This window comes from Triticum aestivum, chromosome 4B (genome assembly GCF_018294505.1).
Source record: "Triticum aestivum cultivar Chinese Spring chromosome 4B, IWGSC CS RefSeq v2.1, whole genome shotgun sequence".
NCBI classification, from domain to species: Eukaryota; Viridiplantae; Streptophyta; class Magnoliopsida; order Poales; family Poaceae; genus Triticum; species Triticum aestivum.
This window is the reverse complement of record NC_057804.1, coordinates 230,809,505-230,832,993: the sequence shown is the minus strand read 5'-3', so window position 1 is coordinate 230,832,993 and position 23,489 is coordinate 230,809,505.

The following is a 23,489-nucleotide window of genomic DNA, read 5'->3' as shown; positions in this document are numbered from 1 at the left end:
GAACTCTTCTCTCTTGCGGTCAATGAGAGCCAGAGGAATGTGATGCTCGCGAAAAGCCTCATTGAAATCTCTCCAGGTAGGTATCTGGCCAGCTGGAAGCATAGCCTCATAGTTCTGCCACCAAAGACTAGCAGGACCTTCCAGATGGTATGTGGCATAAGTGACCTTGTCATCTTCAGCTACGTTCGCGGAACGCAGCTTATGAGTGATGCTACGGAGCCAGTCATCTGCATCGAGTGGCTCAATAGAATAATGAAAGGTGGGTGGATGCAAGCGAATGAAGTCATGAATGGTTACAGACCCTTTGAACTGATGTGCGGTGTTCTCCTCGATACGTGCCAACAAGCGGTTAGATTCACGCTTGTTTCTCTCCATCTCTAACATGAACTCTGTCAACGAAGGCAGGTCGGGAGGATCCTCGTCCCTACCATCTCCGTGGTTCTGGCTACGAACAGCAGAACTTCGCTTAACTGATGACATCCTGAGAAACAAAACCAAGGACGGAATCAACGTCAACTATAGGCTATAGAATGTAGGACAAGGGAAATAGTATCTCTCGAACTCCTAGGGAAATTCCGGCAGCATAACGGCAGTAAAATGCTTAGAATGAGACATCCTGCTAAAATTGGGGTAGTATATCAACTCAACATCACCACTCTAGGTTCTGAGGTCATACTGAACAAGCTACACCGGAAGTACTCGAAACTGGGATATGACTCTAATCAACCAATCCTATGGGACTAGGGAGTAGTAACACGTGATCCTGATAGACGGAAGAGAAAGCCTAGTTCCTTAACCCCGTAGGAAAGATAGGATGACTCAGATCAGAAGGCCATGAGGTATAAGGAGAAAAAAGAGCCTTACGTTCCTTCCCACAATCAATTCCCTTACATAACTAGAGAATTTCTAGACTCAACTTCGACCAGTTTGGCTTGGTAACCCTACAGGCAGTCAGGCTCTGATACCAAAGCTGTCAGGACCCCGATTCTATGCCACACCGATCTAGCATGTAACACCTCATATCAATTTGCGGCCTCACGCACGGTATTCCCACGGGTGTCGCCTTACCATGCCCGAGACCGTTTGCGCCTTTTGGCACATGTAGATGATAGTGTCGCTAGCATCCATATGACAAAGAACCCGGGCTGACATGGCTAGCCGTGAACCCAAAGTGGCACTAACTTACAGGGACAAGCATACATGACCCAGCATCGAACATGTCGGTCATCAGCGAGTGAATCCGGGCTGTAGCAACTGGGCTAGCAGGACTCCGGTAAACTGGGTTGTAGCAGGCTAACAGGACTCCGGTAGACACCGTGTGACATTTCCCCGAAGGGACAGACACAGGAACGAAGAAGGACACATGCCGGCCAGCCTAAGTGTTTCGGAGCAGTAGCAAGCTACCAGGGCTCAGTGGAAGCACTAGGAGACATTTCCCGGTAAGAGAGGCTACTAAGGATAAACAACTAGATAAGCAGATCCCACACATAGCAATACACATTACACGTACGCATAACATGCAAGTATGTGATGTACAACATGGCATCACAACATAACTCAACAACTCATATAAATAAGGCTCAAAGAGCCAACATAGCATTTATTGCAAACAGGGGTCACATGACCCATCATACAGAGCATACAAGCAACAAGCGGAAGCATTACATGTCTGAGTACAGACATCTACAAATGAAAAAGGCTGAAGAGCCTGACTATCTACAACATCCGATCAAGATCGTAGCCGAGGTACAAGCTACTTGTTGAAGTCCACAGAAACTAGTAAGACCGAAGTCTCCGCTGCAAAAACATAAATAAAGCAACATAAGTACAAAGGTACTTAGCAAGACTTACATCAGATCCTATCATACATGCATTTGTATCAAGAAGATAATGTGGGGTTTAGTTGCAGCAAGCCAGCTTTGACTCAGTGGCTATCCTGTTCTAGGACTACAAGAACTTCTTGAGGTGAGACAACGTACACGAGTCCACTAATCACCACACAATACACTACTATGGATTCATCCCCGTCTCCCTACGAGAAAACCATCCATAGCACTCACACTTGTCTTGAGCATTTTAGAGTATCCACTTCAAGTTGTCTATGTACCATGTAAGCATCCAAGAAGTCCATAACCGCGGACCCGGCTATTCGAATAGATCATGTTAACCCTGCAGGGGTGTACTTCTTCACACACGATCTCGCCACTTACCGCCATGTACACGTCATGTATCTCGGCAACCTTCAAGCGGAAGCCTGGCGAGGGTGTCGGCCACGACCTGACTAACCACACAAGACTCTAATCCAGGTTTATTGCCTATTCGGGTTCCATCCGCAAGGAGATCCGGCCGGGGTGTCGCTCACGGCCCCAAATGATGTGTGCAGGGTTCCCAGGCCCACCTCGCTGGATGGATCTACGCTTGGTACACCGTGCCACTTGTGCCTAGTCTTTCCCAAGCCCACCTGGCCGGGTGCCACTTGGTAGACTACTAACACTACCTACAAACACCAGAAACTAGTTGCGACTCCTGGACAGAGATCAAGTTGGTTAATAAGTCAAGAGGGCTTGGAGAGCCCGGAGCCCAATGTGTGGTAGAATCGAGTCATTGGACAACATACATAGAACTCGGTGCTTAAGGACGGTTCCAGTGAGACAACCCACCATGTACTCCTACATGGCCTCTCACCGCTACCTTTACCAAATCGTGTTCACACACTTAACTCTCAGCACCAGAACGTATCATAACACTCCAATTCATTCCCAATGAATCAGACCTGACACAACTCTAAGCAATAGCAGGCATAGCATGGTAGGAACACAACAATGGCTTCAATCAACTCCTACACATGCTAGTGGGTTTCAACTATTTACTGTGGCAATGACAGGTCATGCAAAGGAATGGATTCAACTACCGCAGCACAAAGTAGCAATTGAATCGTTGTTGTCCTAATGCAATAACTGAGAGCAGGAGCGAGAGAGTAGGATTGTATCGGAATGAACAAGGGGGTTTGCTTGTCTGGTATATCAACAAGGAAGGCACTGCTCCTCAGGCAGGTACTCTGGAACGGTCTCCGGAGCAGGACCTATCGAGAAGGAACGGTGTCGGCAATCAATACACAAGCATATGCAACAATATGATGCATGAACATTGCATGTAGATGTGATGCTGATTAAGCTAATGCAATTAGCTTTTATCTGGGTGAAATCCATTCGACCCAAAGATTCAAATGCATCTCCAAAATAAGCTCTTTATATAATCCATTTAGTGTTTCACTTATACAGTAGGTATAAGTTGGTTTTTCATGCATCAAACTAGTACAGATGGATAGATTGCATTTTTCTGATAATTTTTCATATATAAATTATTTCAATCTGAGTTATGGTTGAATTTATATGATTTTTTGAAGTTTATAACAATTCCTGGAATTTCCTGATTTATTTAAATCCAGAAAAATAAATAATTGCGTCAGCTTGAGGTCAGCACTGCGTCAGCAGTCAACCTGGGTCAAACCTGACGTGTGGGGTCCACACGTCAGTGTCATGGTTAATTAACAGAGGTTAATTAGCACTAGCACTAACCTAACTACAGATTAGTCAGAGACGGGCCCCACCTGTCATTGACCCATACAGGTCAAATCTTGTTAACTGGGGGAGGTCAAACTAGTCAACCCCACCGGCGTTTAGCCGCCGGTGAGGCCGAACGAGGCGGAGGGGCTCGGGATACGCCGTCCGACGTCCATTCGGGCGGCGGAGACCACAGACGAGGAGCTAGAGCTCGTCCGCGTCCTTTGGAGCAGGCGGGAGGATGTGGGGGTGCTGGAGCTCGCCGGAGCAGAGCTCGCGGCGGTGGCCGGAGCACGGCCAAGGGTGGGCGCGGTGCTGCGGTACACGGGGGTGGCGGATGAGAGCACCGGGGCATAGCCCGGGCTCGTGCGCATCCAGCGGAGGCAATGGGAGGATGCAGAGTGGCGGGAGCTCGCCGGAGCAGAGCTCGCGGCGGTGGCTGGAGCTCGGGTCCGCTCGAGTTTGTGGCTACGGCGCGGGAAACGATTGGAAGATAGAGGGGAAACGGTCAGGGCCTCACAGCGATCTCGATGGCGTCGTCAGCGAGCTCGGGGGAGGGCTGGAGTCGGCGGGGCGGCGAGGACGATCTCCAGCGACCGGAGACGAAGACGGCAGCGATGGCGGCTCTCCAGGGCTTCCCGCGTCGCGTGGCTCGATGGAGAGGTGGACGGTGACATGGCGGAGCTTCTGAGCTGGTCGGAGAGGCGAGGGAGAGGGGGTGGCTACAGCATAGGTGGCCAGTGGCGACGGTGGCGCTCGGCCGTGAGAGAGCGAGGGAGAGAAACAGGGGAAGAGTGAGAGGGTCCGGGGGGCGCGTGGCGACGTGCGGGGCATCCAGGGCGACGAAGGGGAGGACAGGCAGGTAGGGAGGAGGTGGTGGCGCGTCTGCGGCATGCCGGCCACGCAGCTGCTCCTACTGGCAGGAGCTTGAAGAAGCTCCTGGCAGTTGGGCTGGGCCGCCTCCTGGCTGGGCCGGCCTGCTAGGCCGCTGGGCTGCACAGGGGCTGCAGGTAAGTCCAGGTAGGCCCCCTTTTTCCTATTTCTTTTTCAATTTCTGACTTTTGTTTTGATTTAATAAAAATACTAAATCATTTTATTTACTTATGCCAATTTTTGTAGGAACTAGTGGTATTATTCCAGAGCTCCTCAACAAATGGCATAATTTTTGGACATATATTATATATGTAACTAATATATATCCAATGCAAATAATTATGCATTAATTCCAAATGCCCAAAATAAATACTTATGGGCTCTTAAAAATATTGGTTTGATTTTTATCTCTATCCACTATTTTCAGAGAGCAACATGAGCATTTTCTTGGACCTTTTTGGAACAATTTTTATTTGGGTCATTTTCAGAGATGATTCTGAGGGTTTCACAAGTCCTCATTTCAAATTTAAATGGAATTTAAACATGATGCACACATGACTAGCTAGCCTTGAGCATACCAGAACTAGGGATGTGACAGCTATATTTTATTGTATGAGATGATCATGTTTTGTAACCGAAGTTATCGGCAACTGGCAGGAGCCATATGGTTATCGCTTTATTGTATGAAATGCAAACGCCCTGTAAGTGCTTTACTTTATCACTAAGCGGTAGCGATAGTCGTAGAAGCAATAGATGGCGTAACGACAACGATGCTATGATGGAGATCAAGGTGTCGCGCCGGTGACGATGGTGATCACGACGGTGCTTCAGAGATGGAGATCACAAGCACAAGATGATGATGGCCAAATCATATCACTTATATTGATTGCATGTGATGTTTTACATCTTATCTTGCTTTGAATGACGGTAGCATTTTAAGATGATCTCTCACTAAATTATCAAGAAGTGTTCTCCCTGAGTATGCACCGTTGCGAAAGTTCTTCGTGCAGAGACACCACGTGATGATCGGGTGTGATAGGCTCTAGGTTCAAATACAACGGGTGCAAAACAGGTGCACACGCGGAATACTCAGGTTAAACTTGATGAGCCTAGCATATACAGATATGGCCTCAGAACACAGAGACCGAAAGGTCGAACATGAATCATATAGTAGATATGATCAACATAGTGATGTTCACCATTGAAACTACTCCATCTCACGTGATGATCGGACATGGTTTAGTTGATTTGGATCACGTGATTACTTAGATGACTAGAGAGATGTTTGTCTAAGTGGGAGTTCTTAAGTAATATGATTAATTGAACTTAAATTTATCATGAACTTAGTACCTGATAGTATTTTTCTTGTCTATGTTTGTTGTAGATAGATGGCTCGTGCTGTTGTTCCGTTGAATTTTAATGCGTTCCTTGAGAAAGTTAAGTTGAAAGATGATGGTAGCAATTACACGGACTGGGTCCGTAACCTGAGGATTATCCTCATTGCTGCACAGAAGAATTACGTCCTGGAAGCACCACTGGGTGCCAGGCCTGCTGCAGATGCAACTGACGATGTTAAGAACGTCTGGCAGAGCAAAGCTGACTACTACTTGATAGTTCAGTATGCCATGCTTTACGGCTTGGAACCGGGTCTTCAACGACGTTTTAACGTCATGGAGCATGTGAGATGTTCCAAGAGTTGAAGTGAATATTTCAAGCAAATGCCCGGATTGAGAGATATGAAGTCTCCAATAAGTTCTATAGCTGTAAGATGGAGGAGAATAGTTCTGTCAGTGAACATATACTCAAAATGTCTGGGTATAATAATCACTTGATTCAACTGGGAGTTAATCTTCCTGATGATAGTGTCATTGACAGAATTCTCCAATCACTGCCACCAAGCTACAAGAGCTTCGTGATGAACTATAATATGCAAGGGATGGACAAGACTATCCCCGAGCTCTTCGCAATGCTAAAAGCTGCGGAGGTAGAAATCAAGAAGGAGCATCAAGTGTTGATGGTCAATAAGACCACCAGTTTCAAGAAAAAGGGTAAAGGGAACATGAAGGGGAACTTCAAGAAGAACAGCAAGCAAGTTGCTGCTCAAGAGTAGAAACCCAAATCTGGACCTAAGCCTGAGACTGAGTGCTTCTACTACAAGCAGACTGGACACTGGAAGCGGAACTGCCCCAAGTATTTGGCGGATCAGAAGGATGGCAAAGTGAACAAAGGTATATGTGATATACATGTTATTGATGTGTACCTTACAAATGCTCGCAGTAGCACCTCGATATTTGATACTGGTTCTATTTCTAATATTTGCAACTCGAAACAGGGACTATGGATTAAGCGAAGATTGGCGAAGGACGAGGTGATGATGCACGTGGGAAACGGTTCCAAAGTCGATGTGATCGCGGTCGGCACGCTACCTCTACATCTACCATCGGGATTAGTTTTAGACCTAAATAATTGTTATCTGGTGCCAGCGTTAAGCATGAACATTATATCTGGATCTTGTTTGATGCAAGACATTTATTCATTTAAATCAGAGAATAATGGTTGTTCTATTTATATGAGTATTATCTTTTATGGCCATGCACCCTTGAAGAGTGGTCTATTTTTATTGAATCTCGATAGTAGTGATACACATATTCATAATGTTGAAGCCAAAAGATGTAGAATTGATAATGATAGTGCAACTTATTTGTGGCACTACCGTTTAGGTCATATCGGTGTAAATCGCATGAAGAAACTCCATACTGATGGACTTCTGGAATCACTTGATTATGAATCACTTGATACTTGCAAACCATGCCTCGTGGGCAAGATGACTAAAACGTCGTTCTCCGGAACTATGGAGTGAGCAACTGATCTATTGGAAATCATACATACTGATGTATGTGGTCCAATGAATATTGAAGCTCACGGCGGGTATCGTTATTTTCTCACCTTCACAGATGATTTGAGCAGATATGGGTATATCTACTTGATGAAACACAAGTCTGAAACATTTGAGAAGTTCAAAGAATTTCAGAGTGAAGTGGAAAATCATCGTAACAAGAAAATAAAATTTCTACGATCTGATCGTGGAGGAGAATATTTGAGTTACGAGTTTGGTTTACATTTGAAACAATCCGGAATAGTTTCGCAACTCATTCCACCCGGAACACCACAACGAAATGGTGTGTCCGAACGTCGTAATCATACTTTACTAGATATGGTGCGATCTATGATGTCTCTTACTGATTTACCTCTATCGTTTTGGGGTTATGCTTTAGAGACGAGCGCATTCACGTTAAATAGGGCACCATCAAATTCCGTTGAGACGACGCCTTATGAACTATGGTTTGGCAAGAAACCAAAGTTGTCGTTTCTTAAAGTTTGGGGCTGCGATGCTTATGTGAAGAAACTTCAACTAGATAATCTCGAACCCAAATTGGAGAAATGTGTCTTCATAGGATACCCCAAAGAGACTATTGGGTAAACCTTCTATCATAGATCTGAAGGCAAGATTTTCGTTGCTAAATTCGGATCCTTTCTAGAGAAGGAGTTTCTCTCGAAAGAAGTGAGTGGGAGGAAAGTAGAACTTGATGAGGTAACTGTAACTGAACCTCATAGGTCTATCAGAGTAAGATCCGCACCAGAGTGGTACGGTAATCCTATTCTAGAAGACATGTTACTTGAACATGGCGAACCTACAAACTATGAGGAAGTGATGATGAGCCCAGATTTTGCAAAATGGCTCGAAGCCATGAAATCTGAGATGGGATCCATGTATCAGAACAAAGTATGGACTTTGGTTGACTTGCCAGATGATCGGCAAGCCATCGAGAATAAATGGATCTTCAAGAAGAAGACTGACGCTGATGGTAATGTAACTGTCTACAAAGCACGACTTGTTGCGAATGGTTTTCGACAAGTTCAAGGGGTTGACTATGATGAGACTTTCTCACCCATAGCGATGCTTAAGTCTGTCCGAATTATGTTAGCAATTGCCGCATTTTATAATTATGTAATTTGGCAAATGGATGTCAAAACTTCATTCCTGAATGGATTTCTGGAAGAAGAGTTGTATATGATGCAACCGGAAGGTATTGTCGATCTAAAAGGTGCTAACAAAGTGTGCAAGCTCCAGCGATCCATTTATGGACTAGTGCAAGCATCTCATAGTTCGAATAAACGCTTTGATAGTGTGATCAAGGCATATGGTTTTATACAGACTTTAGCAGAAGCCTGTATTTACAAGAAAGTGAGTGGGAGCTCTATAGCATTTCTGATATTATATGTAGATGACATATGTTAATTGGAAATGAGATAGAATTTCTTGATAGCATAAAGGGATACTTGAATAAAAGTTTTTAATGAAAGACCTCGGTGAAGCTGCTTACATATTGGGCATCAAGATCTATAGAGATAGATCAAGACGCTTAATCGGACATTCACAAAGCACATACCTTGATAAAGTTTTGAAAAAATTCAAAATGGATCAGGCAAAGAAAGGGTTCTTGCCTGTATTACAAGGTGTGAAGTTGAGTCAGACTCCATGCCCGACCACCACAGAAGATAGAGAGAAAATGAAAGATGTTCCCTATGCTTCAGCCATAGGTTCTATCATGTATGCAATTCTGTGTACCAGACCTGATGTATGCTTAGCAATAAGTTTAGCAGGGAGGTACCAAAGTAATCCAGGAGTGGATCATTGTACATCGGTCAAGAATATCCTGAAATACCTGAAAAGGACTAAGGATAGGTTTCTCGTTTATGGATGTGACAAAGAGCTAGTCGTAAATGGTTACGTCGATGCAAGCTTTGACACTGATTCGGACGATTCTAAATCGCAAACCGGATACGTGTTTATATTGAATGGTGGAGCTGTCAGTTGGTGCAGTTCTAAACAAAGCGTCGTGGCAGGATCTACATGCGAAGCGGAGTACATAGCTGCTTCGGAAGCAGCAAATGAAGGAGTCTGGATGAAGGAGTTCATTTCCGATCTAGGTGTCATACCTAGTGCATCGGGACCAATGAAGTTCTTCTGTGAGAATACTGGTGCAATTGCCTTGGCAAAGGAATCCAGATTTCACAAGAGGACCAAGCATATCAAGAGACGCTTCAATTCCATCCGGGACCAAGTCCGGGTGGGAGACATAGAGATTTGCAAGATATATACGGATCTGAATGTTGCAGGCCCGTTGACTAAGCCTCTTCCACGAGCAAAACATGATCAGCACCAAGACTCCATGGGTGTTAGAATCATTACTGTGTAATCTAGATTATTGACTCTAGTGCAAGTGGGAGACTGAAGGAAATATGCCCTAGAGGCAATAATAAAGTTATTATTTATTTCCTCATATCATGATAAATGTTTATTATTGATGCTATAATTGTATTAACCGGAAACATGATACATGTGTGAATACATAGACAAACTAAATGTCACTAGTATGCCTCTACTTGACTATCTCATTAATCAAAGATGGTTATGTTTCCTAGCCATAGACATGTGTTGTCATTTGATTAACGGGATCACATCATTAGGAGAATGATGTGATTGATTTGACCCATTCTGTTAGCTTAGCACTTGATCGTTTAGTATGTTGCTATTGCTTTCTTCATGACTTATACAAAGTTCCTATAACTATGAGATTATGAAATTCCCATTTACCGGAGGAATACTTTGTGTGCTACCAAACGTCACAACATAACTGGGTGATTATAAAGGAGCTCTACATGTGTCTCCAAAGGTACATGTTGAGTTGGCGTATTTCGAGATTAGGTTTTGTCACTCCGATTGTCGGAGAGGTATCTCTGGGCCCTCTCGGTAATGCACATCACTATATGCCTTGAAAGCAATGTAACTAATGAGTTAGTTACAAAATGATGTATTATGTAACGAGTAAAGAGACTTGCTGGTAACGAGATTGAACTAGGTATTGGATACCGACGATCGAATCTCGGGCAAGTAACATACCGATGACAAAGGGAACAACGTATGTTGTTATGCGGTTTGACCGATAAAGATCTTCATAGAATATGTAGGAGCCAATATGAGCATCGAGGTTCCGCTATTGGTTATTGACCAGAAAACAGTTCTAGGTCATGTCTACATAGTTCTTGAACCCGTAGGGTCAGCACGCTTAACGTTACGATGACAGTTATATTATGTGTTTATAGTTTTTGATGTACCGAAGGTTGTTTGGAGTCCTGGATGTGATCACGGACATGACGAGGAGTCTCGAAATGGTCGAGACATAAATATTGATATATTGGAAGCCTATATTTGGATATCGGAATCGTTCCAGGTGAAATCGGGATTTTACCGGAGTACCGGGGGGTTACCGAAACGCCCACCCCCCGGGGGGGGGGGGTTAATGGGCCTACATGGGCCCTAAAGGAGAAGAGGAGGGCCGGCTAGGGCAGGCCGCGCCCCCCTCCCCCCTAGTCCTAATGGGACAAGGAAGGGGGGGGGCGGCGCCCCCCTTTCCTCATTCTCCCTTCCCCCTTCCTTCTCCAACAAGGCAAGAGGGGGGAGTCCTACTGCCGGTGGGAGTAGGACTCCTCCAGGCGCACCCCTAGGGGCCGGCCGCACCTCCCCCCTCCCTCCTTTATATACGTGGGCAGGGGGGCTCCCCATGACACACATGTTGATCTTCGTGATCGTTCCTTAGCCATGTGGGGTGCCCCCCACCACCATATTCCACCTCGGTCATATCGTAGCAGTGCTTAGGCGAAGCCCTGCGTCGGTAGAACATCATCACCATCACCACGCCGTCGTGCTAACAGAACTCTTCCCCGATACCCTGCTGGATCGGAGTCCGGGGATCGTCATCGAGCTGAACTTGTGCTGAACTCGGAGGTGCCGTATGTTCGGTACTTGGATCGGTCGGATCGTGAAGACGTACGACTACATCAACCGCGTTGTTCTAACGCTTCCGCTTTCCATCTACGAGGGTACGTGGACAACACTCTCCCCTCTCATTGCTATGCATCACCATGATCCTTGCGTGTGAGTAGGAAATTTTTTGAAATTACTACATTCCCCAACACATTATATCTATCAAAATTATTATGTGCAATGGTAAAAGGCAACCCATCAATATAATCCTTAATAAGCACAAACTTCTCCGATAAAGTGTAGTAGGGAGAATTCAAAAAGATAATAGGACTATCATGCGTGGGTGCAATAGCAACAATTTCATGTTTAACATAAGGAACTATAGCAAGTTAATCTCCATAAGTATAATTCATATTGGCATCTTGGCCACAAGCATAGCAAGCATCATCAAAAAGGGGTATTTCAAGAGAATCAATGGTATCATAGCAATCATCATAGCAATAATCATGCCAATCATCCTTCGGTAAGCACGAAGGGAAATTAAACAATGTATGAGTGGAAGACTTACTCTCATTAGAAGGTGGGCACAGGTAGCTAATCCACTCTTCCTCCTTTTGTTCTTCGCTCTCCTCATCATCTTCGTCATCCAATGAGCTCACAGTTTCATCAATTTCTTCTTCCATAGCTTCCTGAAAAATATTAGTCTCTTCTTGGATAGCGAAGAATTACTCAATATATGATTTAACATAGGCATTAGAAGCATAATTATCATAACAATATTCAAGTATGGAAGAATTTTCAGATTTGTAAAGAGTAGCATCATACTTTTCAATCAAAGAATCAATTTCAAAAGCACCCTTAAAAGCAAGAAATTCTTCAATTTCTTGATCATGATAGTAATTATAAACACCCTTGGCATACGAAGATACGATTCCATTATCAATAAACTCACATTGGTAGGGAAGGTGTTTCTTAGGGTTTTCAGAACAACAAGTAACATCATATATTTCACATAAATTCCAAGCATAACATTGCAAACGTTGAATTTGATCCCATAATAATTTCCCTTTTTCAGATATACGGTGTCGCACATAACAAGCATGCTCATCTAAAGATTTTCCCTCAACTAAGCTAGTTGGGGTTTCAACACGAGCACATAGGGATCGAAGATGATCCAAGTAAAAAGCTTCAGTAGTGAGATAGATTTCGAGTGGTTCTTCAACCATTGCTATAGTAGGTACAACTAATTTTTTTGGTATTTTGCATTTCCTACCCATAACTAAAGATAGAAAACAACTAAGAACAACAAATAAAAATTACTTAGTGATAAAGCAAACAAGCACACACGAGAATATTCACCCCACGCTATGACTCCCCGGCAACGGCGCCAGAAAAAGGTCTTGATAACCCGCAAGTATACGGGATAGGTGTAGCCTCTTTCGATAAGTAAGAGTGTGAACCCAAAGATGAGCTAAAGGTAGAAAAACTAATCTCTCAAGTCCTATCGGCCACTGATACGACTCTACGCATGCTTGACGTTCGCTTTACCTAGAACAAGTATGAAACTAGAAGTACTTTGTAGGTGTGATAGGATAGGTTTGCAAGATAATAAAGAACACGTAAATGAAAAGTAGGGGCTGTTTAGATAAAGATGCAATAAAGTAAATATAGCGAGTGTGGAAAAGTGGTGGTAGGAGTTGTGAAATTGTCCCTAAGCAATTGACTACGTTACTAGACCGGTAATCACTATTGCAATTCTATTTGAGGGAGAGGCATAAGCTAACATATCATCCCTTACTTGGAATTCTATGCACTTATGATTGGAACTCTAGCACGCATCCGCGACTACTAAAGATTCATTAAGGTAAAACCCAACCATAGCATTAAAGCATCAAATCCCCTTTTAACCCATACGCAAACAACCTACTTACTCGGGTTTGTGTTTCAGTCACTCACGCAACCCACCATAAGCAAATCATAAACATATTGCAAACCCTACAGCGGGAATCCCTCACACTTGCGTGACACGGAGGGCACCATAGGACAGCACCAATAATAAAACATGCAACTCAAACCAATCATAGCAATTCATCAGTCACCGATAGGACAACAAAAATCTACTCAGACATCATAGGATGGCAACACATCATTGGAAAATAATATGAAGCATAAAGAACCATGTTCAAGTAGAGGGTACAGAGGGTTGTGGGAGAGTGGACCACTGGATATAGATGGGGGAAGGTGATGGAGATGTTGGTGAGGATGATGGAGGTGTTGGTGAAGATCGCGCTGATGATGATATCCCCGGGCGGCGTTCCGGCGCCACTGGAAGCAAGGGGGAGAGAGCCCCCTTCTTATTCTTCTTCCTTGACCTTCTCCCTAGATGGGAGAAGGGTTTCCCCTCTGGTCCTTGGCTCCCATGGCGTGGGAGGGGCGAGAGCGCCTCCGAGATTGGATCTATCTCTCTGTTTCTGCGTTCTCAGATTCTACCCCTTCACCATTTCTTAAATATCCGGAGATTCGTAACTCCGATTGGTGTGAATCTTTCGCCCAGATCTTTCTCATAAAATTATCTTTCTTGCGCCAAAAGAAGAGTGTCAACCGCCTTACAGGTGGCCCACGAGAGCCAAGGCCGCGCCCAGGGGGGAGGGCACGCCCCCTGTGTCGTGGCCACCCCGGACACCGTTTCGCGTTGATTTCTCTTCCCAAAAATCATAAATATTCCAAAAAATCTGCGTTCGTTTTTAATACCGTTTGGACTCCGTTTGATATTGGGTTTCTGTGAAACAAAAAACATACAACAGACAGGAACTGGCTGGGCATTGGATCAATGTGTTAGTCCCAAAAAATAGTATAAAAAGTTGCCAAAAGTATATAAAAGTTGTAGAATATTGGCATGGAACAATCAAAAATTATAGATACCACGAAAACGTATCAGGCCCCAAGAATCGGAATAGTAATGGAGGCAGCAATGGCCAGAACCGTTCCAACCCAGCAACGCCCGCCGAGAAGGATCTAAGTCACATTAGTTGTTTCAAGTGCGGGAAGAATGGACATTACGCCACGGATTGTTCTGAAGCAAAGAATGGAAATGGCAATGGAAGCTCTAGGAAGAAGCCCAACCCTTTCAAGAAAGGACAAGTGAACCAAGTTAGCGTGGAGGATGTTGAAGCGCAACCCGATGCAGCAATAGGTAAATTTTTGGTTAAGTCATTTACTGCAATCGTTCTTTTTGATACTGGTGCATCACATTGATACATATCAAGGAGATTTGTGGATAAGTTTAAACTGCCAACCCAAGCCCTTAGGTCACCCATGTTAGTAACCTCGCCAGGAGAAGAGTATATGGCTAGTCTATGGTGTGATCGGTTACCATTAAGGATTGGTAACTACGTGTTTCCCTCAGACCTGATAGTATTGGAGTCACAAGGACTAGATGTGATATTAGGCATGGATTGGTTATCAAAGTATGGAGGGAACATTGACTGCGCTAGTAAGTCGATTTTGCTCACCACCTGAGAAGGAAGAAGGATTAAGTATGTATCTCGGCATGTGCCGAAGAGGACTCAAGTGAATTCCTTATCAGGAGTTATACAGGAGGAAGTACCAGTGGTGAAGGATTTCCCTGATGTATTTCTAGAGGAGTTGCCAGGCATGCCACCGGATAGAGCCATTGAATTTTTTATTGAGCTTTTGTCAGGAAGAGGGCCAATATCTAAGAGACCGTACAGGATGCCCGCAAAGGATTTGGAGGAAATTAAGAAGCAGATTAAGGAGTTACTGGATAAAGGCTATATTAGCCCAAGTTCGTCACCTTGGGGATCACCAGTGCTTCTAGTGGAGAAGAAGGATGGATCGTTGAGGATGGTTGTTGATCATCGTGGATTGAATGAAGGGACGATTAAGAACAAGTACCCACTGCCGATGATCAATGATTTGTTTGACCAGTTGCAAGGAGCTAATGTATTTTCCAATATTGATCTACGATCAGGATACCACCAGCTAAAGATTCGAGAGGAGGATATACCTAAGACATCTTTTACCACAAGGTATGCGCTATATGAGTATAATGTTATGTCATTTGGTCTGACTAACGCACCTGCATATTTCATGAACATGATTAACAAGGTGTTTATGGAGTTTTTGGATAACTTCGTCGTGGTGTTCATTGATGATATATTGGTCTACTCAAAGAATGAAGAGGAGCATATGGAGCATTTGCGTTTGGTACTTGGGAAACTCAGAGAACATCAGTTGTATGCCAAGTTCAGCAAGTGTGAGTTTTGGTTGACGGAAGTTGGATTCCTCAGACATGTTATATCCAGAGAAGGAATAGCAGTAGACCCCACCAAGGTTGTCACTGTGACAAATTGGGAAGCACCCACGTCAGTTGGGTAGATCCGGAGTTTTCTTGGACTCGCAGGATACTACTGGAGGTCCATTAAGAATTTCTTGAAGATTGCAAAGCCCATGACGGAGTTGTTAAGGAAGGACACCAAGTTTAAATGGACTGAGGAATGTGAGGCCAGTTTTCAGGAGTTGAAGAAACGTTTGGTTACAGCTCCAGTGTTGATTCTTCCAAATCAACGCAAGGATTATCAGGTGTATTGCGACGATTCTCATCGAGGACTTGGAGCAGTGCTTATGCAGGAGGGAAGAGTTGTTTCATATGCCTCCTGACAACTAAAACCCCATGAGTTGAATTATGCTACCCATGATTTGGAGTTAGCAGCCGTAGTGCATGCGTTGAAGACATGGAGAAATTTTCTCATCGGAAACCATTGTGAGGTGTACACAGATCACAAGAGTTTGAAGTATATCTTCATGCAGAAGGAGTTAAATCTTAGTCACTGGAGATGGTTGAGCTCATCAAGGATTATGATATGAGGTTACACTATGATCCCGGAAAGGCTAACATAGTAGCTAATGCGTTGAGTCGCAAGACTCATGTCAATACACTCATGACCGGAGCGTTACCCAAGGAGTTAGCAAAGGATCTTCGTGAGCTATGTTTGGAAATAGTTCTGAGAGGCTATGTAGCAGCATTGGAAATTCAGTCTACCTTGATGGATAAGATCAGAGAAGCCCAGAAGACTGACAAGGAGATGGCCAAGATATGGGAAAGGATAAGCAATGGATAGGCTAAAGGATTTCGTGAGGATGAACACGATACTTTATGGTTTGAGGATCGCGTATATGTGCCTAATGACCCCGAGATCAGGAAGTTGAGTTTGCAGGAGGCCCATGATTCGCCGTATTCGATTCACCCAGGAAACACCAAGATGTAGCTGGATTTGAAGGACAGTTTCTGGTGGACTGGAATGAAGAAGGATATTGCGGAGTATGTAGTAGTTTGTGATGTCTGTCAGAGAGTTAAGGCAGAACATCAGAAGCCAGCAGGATTGTTACAGCCATTGCCGATACCCGAATGGAAGTGGGATAAGCTAGGCATGGATTTTATCATGGGATTGCCCAGGACTCGTTCAGCCTATGACTTGATATGGGTTGTAGTCGATCGTTTGACGAAGGTAGCTCATTTCATCCAAGTGAAGACCACTTACACCAGTGCTAAGTTGGCAAAGATATATATGACAAAGATCGTATGTCTGCATGGAGTTCCGAGGACCATTGTATAAGATAGAGGAACCTAGTTTACCTCGAAGTTTTGGAATTAGTTGCATGAAACTTTGGGTACCAGGCTAGAGTTTAGTACAACATTTCATCCACAAACAGATGGACAGACCGAGAGAGTCAATCAGATTCTAGAGGATATGTTGAGAGCTTGTGCGCTAGATTATGGATCTAGTTGGGACAACAATTTGCCATATGCAGAGATCTCTTACATGTTGAGAGCTTGTGCGCTAGATTATGGATCTAGTTGGCCCATATTGAAGCTTTATACGGAAGGAGGTGCAGGACACCGTTGTTGTGGAATGAAGTTGGAGACCGTCAGTTGTTTCGACCAAATTTGATCAAAGAGTCGGAAGAGAAGGTTAAGTTGATTCGCGATAGACTCAAGGTAGCCCAGTCCAAGCAGAAGAGCTATGCAGATTCTAAACACAAAGAGAAAGTTTACGAAGTCGGAGACAGAGTGTATCTTCGTGTGTCCCCACTTCTAGGAGTTAAGAGATTTGGAGTTAAGGGAAAGTTAGCACCACGTTTTGTGGGACCATACAAAGTTTTCGAACGTATAGGAGAAGTTGCTTACAAGTTGGAATTGCTCGAAGGATTGTCAAGAGTTCACGAGGTGTTCCACGTTTCTCAGTTGAAGAAGTGCCACACAGAGATGGTCGATATTCCTCTGAGAGATACAGTGCCACTGGAAGCGATTCAGTTGGATAGCGATTTGACCTACGAGGAGAAACCAGTCAAGATTCTCGAGTTTGCCAGCCGAGTCACACGCAGCAAAGTTATCAAGTTCTGAAAAGTTTAGTGGAGCCACCATACCGAGGATGAAGCCACCTGGGAACAAGAGGAAGACCTACGGAAGGATCACCCTCACCTATTTTCTAGCCAACCCGAATCTCAAGGGCGAGATTCATCTTAAGGGGGTAGGTTTGTAACATCACAAATTTTCAATTTGGAATGTTCTACATTAGATCATCATTGCATATCGTATTTTATTACATTTTTGGTGGATCCTAGAAATCCTACGCAACTCAAGGACCCACGGAGAGAGTTGGGGATTTCGTTAATTCCATATTTGAGTTTTCTCAAATTTTGAAAAGAATATCATTTGGTTTTAATTATTTTCTCTCCTAATATTTCTTTTATGAAAATAAAAGAGAGGGGATAAAATGACTTCCCCAAAATAAAGAAATATTGGATATTTAATACTAAAATCAAATAAGAATTTTATTCGAAGTTTTATAGCTATTTTATTTGAATTAGGAAATATATGCGTTTTTAAAAATTGCATTAGAAGCCCAAATAAATGTTCACTTTGTCCGCTATATTTTTAGAGGACGCAGAAAATTTATTTCAGTATTTTTGGAGTCCATTTAGTATTTATTTTCTTTGTTTTTCTGCGCGTGGAATTATTTAAAAAAAGAAGTCCACCGACCTAACCGGGCCGTGTCCGTCCGGAACTCTGACCCGGCCGGCCCTTTAAGAGCCAGGAGGCCTGAGCCGCCAGCCCCGCCCCCCAAGCCCTAGCGCCGCCCGTTCCCCGCCGCCGCCGGAGATCGCCACCGCTGCCCGATCCGCGCCGCCCCGACTTCCCGCCGCTGACGTCCCCTGCCGCCGCCTCGTCGCCCGACCCCGCCGCCACCACCCGACCCAGCCCTGACCGCTGGAGTACACTGCCGCCGCCGCCAAAGTACGCCACCAGCGTCGCCAACCCCGATCCGCGAGGTAGCCGCTTGTTTTCTCCGTAAAACCGTTCGGTTTTTTTTAACCCGCGGTTATTTTTTTACATAGGTTTTTCTGTTTTCCCGGTTTAGTTATTTAGCGAACGCCCGTTCGTATGTTTGTTTTAATGATGGTTTTGACCCATTAGCCGCAGACAGCGAACGTTCGTTCGTTAGCTTGTTCGTCAATTTTTCTTTTTTCAGGGATTTTCCGCGATTATTTTCGATCGTGATTTCTGCCCTGATTTTCGTTTTAGTTAATCTTTTCGCTCGTTTATCAGAATCAGGCGATTCAAGCGCCTAGATCTTTGTCTCGAAGCCCTCTTTCTGTTTAACCAACTTGGACAAGATTTTGGTGCTGTAAAATTTGACTTTAGTCCAGATTAGTAAACAGAGCTTGTTTCTTTCGTAGTTTGAGTTTCATTGCTTCGTTCGATTTGATTATTTTTGCACACCGGAAGTCTTAAGTTGAACTTTCTTGTTAGATCTCTTATTTGAGTTTTACCTGTGTTTCTAATTGAGTGCTTATTGTATGCTTATTTGTTTGTGATCGAGTACCCGGAGTGCGAAGCGTGCTACTACGAGTCTCTAGGTTTCACGGATCATCAGCAAGGCAAGTAACACTTTCATCATACCTCTTTACTACCCAGTTTTATTGCGTTAGATCAATACTCAAACAATTGCATGGTTAGGATCTGATTTAACATGTGGGTTTTGGCAAGTAGATGAGGTAGTACCTATTTACCTATTTATTATCAAACCTTGGGAGGTACTTCTACGTTGCTTATATTCCTATGCTATGCTCGTAGACGTGGTTTGGTTCGAGTGATTCATGACAGATGTGAGTATTGTTCATTAATGGTTGAATTAAGGTGGCTACTTAAATAAACATCTGGGTGGATTGCTTGAGGCACCCTGGAGTACCCAGTGGTTGTCAGGGCACCTGGAGAATCCAGTGTTGTCCTACGATATCCTGGAGTACCCGTGTGATCATCCTATGGTCCGCCACCCAGGCTCAAAGGGATGATAAGATTATTCATGCTAGAAACTTCCATGTGCAGCCACAAGCCAATATGGGCTCTGGCATAGTTGAGTAAGTTGTGTGAAGCTCTTGAAGAGGTAGACTAGCAGATGTAGTGGGTTGTAGGTGGTACTGTCTATCCAGAGTAGAGAGTTAATGCTTCAGAAAGACTGTGTCTCGAATCTTCGACATTGGATGTATTCGAGTCTTGTGGGGAAAAGTGCGCAAATCTCTGCAGAGTGTATAAACTAATCATGGTTAGCCGTGTCCCCGGTTATGAACGTCTTGAATATCTAGTTCTTGGATTATCATGTTGATCTCATCACTCTAAATATAATTTGATTGGGTTTAATGATAATGTTTAATTGGGATTAAGTTGGAGGAACCTTCTCAATGTTTAACAACCACCATGATAGTTAAATAAAATATATTCCTTTATTGTAGGGAAAAATTGGCTTTATGAAAAACTGTTAACCATAGAGCTTTCCACCAACCATATATGCATGTAGTGATAGCAATTATTCTTTTCATTACTCTATGTGCTACATTACCAGCATATTCCATGTGATGACCCGTTTCGGGCTGCAACGTTCATGTTGCAGACTTTTCAGACGATGAGTGAGGTGCCATAGGTCGTTGTCTTTCACTCAGTGATGCCGTTGGAGTTGATGGACTCACTTTATCTTCCAAGCCTTCCACTGTTATCGATTTTAGATGGCCTTATGCCATATTATTGTAATAAGTTCTCTTTTGAGACATTCAATGTAATAAGTGTGTGATTTCTACTCTGTTATAAATCCTCAATTACTGTGCGTGTCAGCATTACTGATCCAGGGATGACACTGATGCACAGAGATCAGGCTGTTTGAGGTCTGGTCGCTACAAAGGTCACACCAATTTCTTCACTTTCAAAATCTTTAGGAGAACCAAAGTCTTCAGCTGAGGACATACATTTTTAGGTGTCGACTTTCATCGTAAATATCAAATTCCTCATTGACTTATAGAGCCTGTGTACACTCACAAAAATATTAGTCCCTTAACCTATAAGTGTTGAATACACCAAAACCACTAAGGGGCACTAGATGCACTTACAATATCCCCGGTGGTTTCTCGGTCGTGTGGGAAGGACCCCCCTATCACCCACACTCACATGGCGGTGGTTCCAAATGTCGTCACGGAAAGGGGTTAAAAACCGTTTATATAGCACCGACGCGTACTAGTGGGATTAGATGCACACTGAGGGAGTCCTGGATTAGGGGGTGTCCGGATGGCCGGACTATGACCTTCGGCCGGACTCCCGGACTATGAAGATACAATATTGAAGACTCCGTCCCGTGTCCGGATGGGACTTTCATTGGTGTGGAAGGCAAGCTTGGCGATATGATATGAAGATCTCCTCCCATTGTAACCGACTTTGTGTAACCCTAGCCCTCTCCGGTGTCTATATAAACCAGAGAGTTTTAGTCCGTAGGACGAACAACAATCATACCATAGGATAGCTTCTAGGGTTTAGCCTCTCTGATCTCGTGGTATATCCACTCTTGTACTACCTATATCATCAATATTAATCAAGCAGGAGTAGGGTTTTACCTCCATCAAGAGGGCCCGAACCTGGGTAAAAACACCGTGTCCCTTGTCTCCTGTTACCATCCGCCTAGACGCAAAGTTTGGGACCCCCTACCCGAGATCCGCCGGTTTTGACACCGACATTGGTGCTTTCATTGAGAGTTCCTCTGTGTCGTCACCGTCAGGAAGGATGCCGCACCCCGTCTTTAAAGACGACATTGTTGCTAAAGGAGCTTTGGCTGTCAGCCAAACTCTCCGGCTAGGCAGGTTTTTGATGACTGTCTGTTCGGCCTCCGCACAGACGATGACCTCTCGGGCCATCGAAAGCAATCTCCACATCAGCTCGGAGCTCGCCGAGCAGTTAGATCCGACGGAGCTCTCTTCCCTGAACGAGCTCTTGGATCGCATTGCTGCCCTGGGAGTCGCTACAGATTACGGCCAGATTGGGCTTAAACCCGATCAGAGAGAGATCGACTCTCCCCAGGTCACCCACCACATTGAAGTGGTGGAAGAACAATGCGGCGAATCTTCACCCGCCCTGAGGACCAGATGTGTCCGGATTCACGACCCCTCCAAGCCGGACACCCGCGGAGGGGAGGATGTCGCCCAAGCCCTGAACCTAAAGTCAGGCAACAGGCCTGATTCATTGAATAATGTCCAAGAAATCAAGCTTCTGAACTCGGAAACTTCTTGGCCCCTGAATCTTATATCGGGCAAGGTTCCGGATTTAAATCCACCCGCCCACCCAACTATTAGGGATTTATCCCAAATACGGCAAGAGGCCGGGGAAACAGTACACCACTATTGGGCCAGATTCCTCCTGGTTATGAACAGGATAAAGGACTGCCACGAGAAAGAAGCAATTTCATTCTTCTGTAACAACTACACGGACATCGGAATCCTCAACGCCATAAGTCGCCGCGAAATTACATGCTTCGCCGACTTGACATCCATAGTACGAAAGTACTGTGCGACAGAAAGCGTTCAGAAAACCGAAGATAAATTCTGGGACAATCCGGCCCTGAATACAACACGAGTCCGAAAAAGGGCGCATTATCGCCAAGCATCTGAGCCAAACATAAAAAACAAAAACCCTCTATAGGGTATGGGACCGTACTGGAGGGATGGATCAATGGACCCTTTAAAATGCATAGTTTAGGGGAAGTCACACCAACTCACAGCCTTAGAGCATGTTGGATACTCCGGCAGGTGGCCAGAAGTGGCGAGGAGCTTCTAACTCGAGAACCCGAAGAAAACCTCCCTAGAAACGCCAGTAGGGTGTCGACAGTCTTCGAGACCTTCGCATCAAACAATGCGAGGAAACGAACGCTCCACAACCGTACCAAAGTCTACCAAGTAGCAACAATAAACCCATTGAGTGACGCGGCTATTACCTTTAATGCCAGTGACGTACCTAAATTCCGGACAGCCCGAGCACCAGCCGCATTGGTCCTCAGTCCGATAGTGGACGGCTTTTGACTTACAAAGGTACTCATGGACGGCAGCAGCGGACTTAACCTCATTTACAAGGAAACCCTGCGAAAAATGGAAATCGACTGGAGCCGCATTGAGCGAAGCAACACAACCTTTGGAGAAATAATACCAAGCCGGGAAGCGTGATGTTCAGGAAAAATCACACTGGATGTGGTGTTCGGCACGCCAGATAATTACAGATCCGAGGAGGTCACGTTCCAAGTGGCCCCATGTAACACGCACGATGCGGCTATATCTACCACGTGTCGAAGCACGACTTAGAGGCATAACCACATTGTGGTTTTGTCGCAAGAAGGGTCATCTTCACACAATCCCATGTAATGAACAAGAATGGGATAAAGAGTTGGCTTACAATCGCCACTTCACACAATGAGCAAATAAATCATACATCATTCAGAGTACAGGCAAAGTCCGACTACGGACGAAGCCAAAAGAAAAGAAGATAACCCAACTGCTAGATCCTCGATCATCCCAACTGGGCTCCACTACTGATCAACATGAGATGAAAAATGGAAACAACCAAGATCTTAGTTGAGCTCCCATCTGAGCTCGGTTGCATCACCTGCACTGGTATCATCAGGACCTGCAACTGTTGGTAGTATCTGGTGAGTCACGAGGACTCAGCAATCTCAAAACCCGCGAGATCAAGACTATTTAAGCTTATGGGTAGGAAGTGGTAATGAGGTGGAGTTGCAGAAAGCACTAAGCAAATATGGTGGCTAACATATGCAAATAAGAGCGAGAAGAGAGCAAACGGAACGGTCGTGAACTAGCAATGATCAAGAAGTGATCCT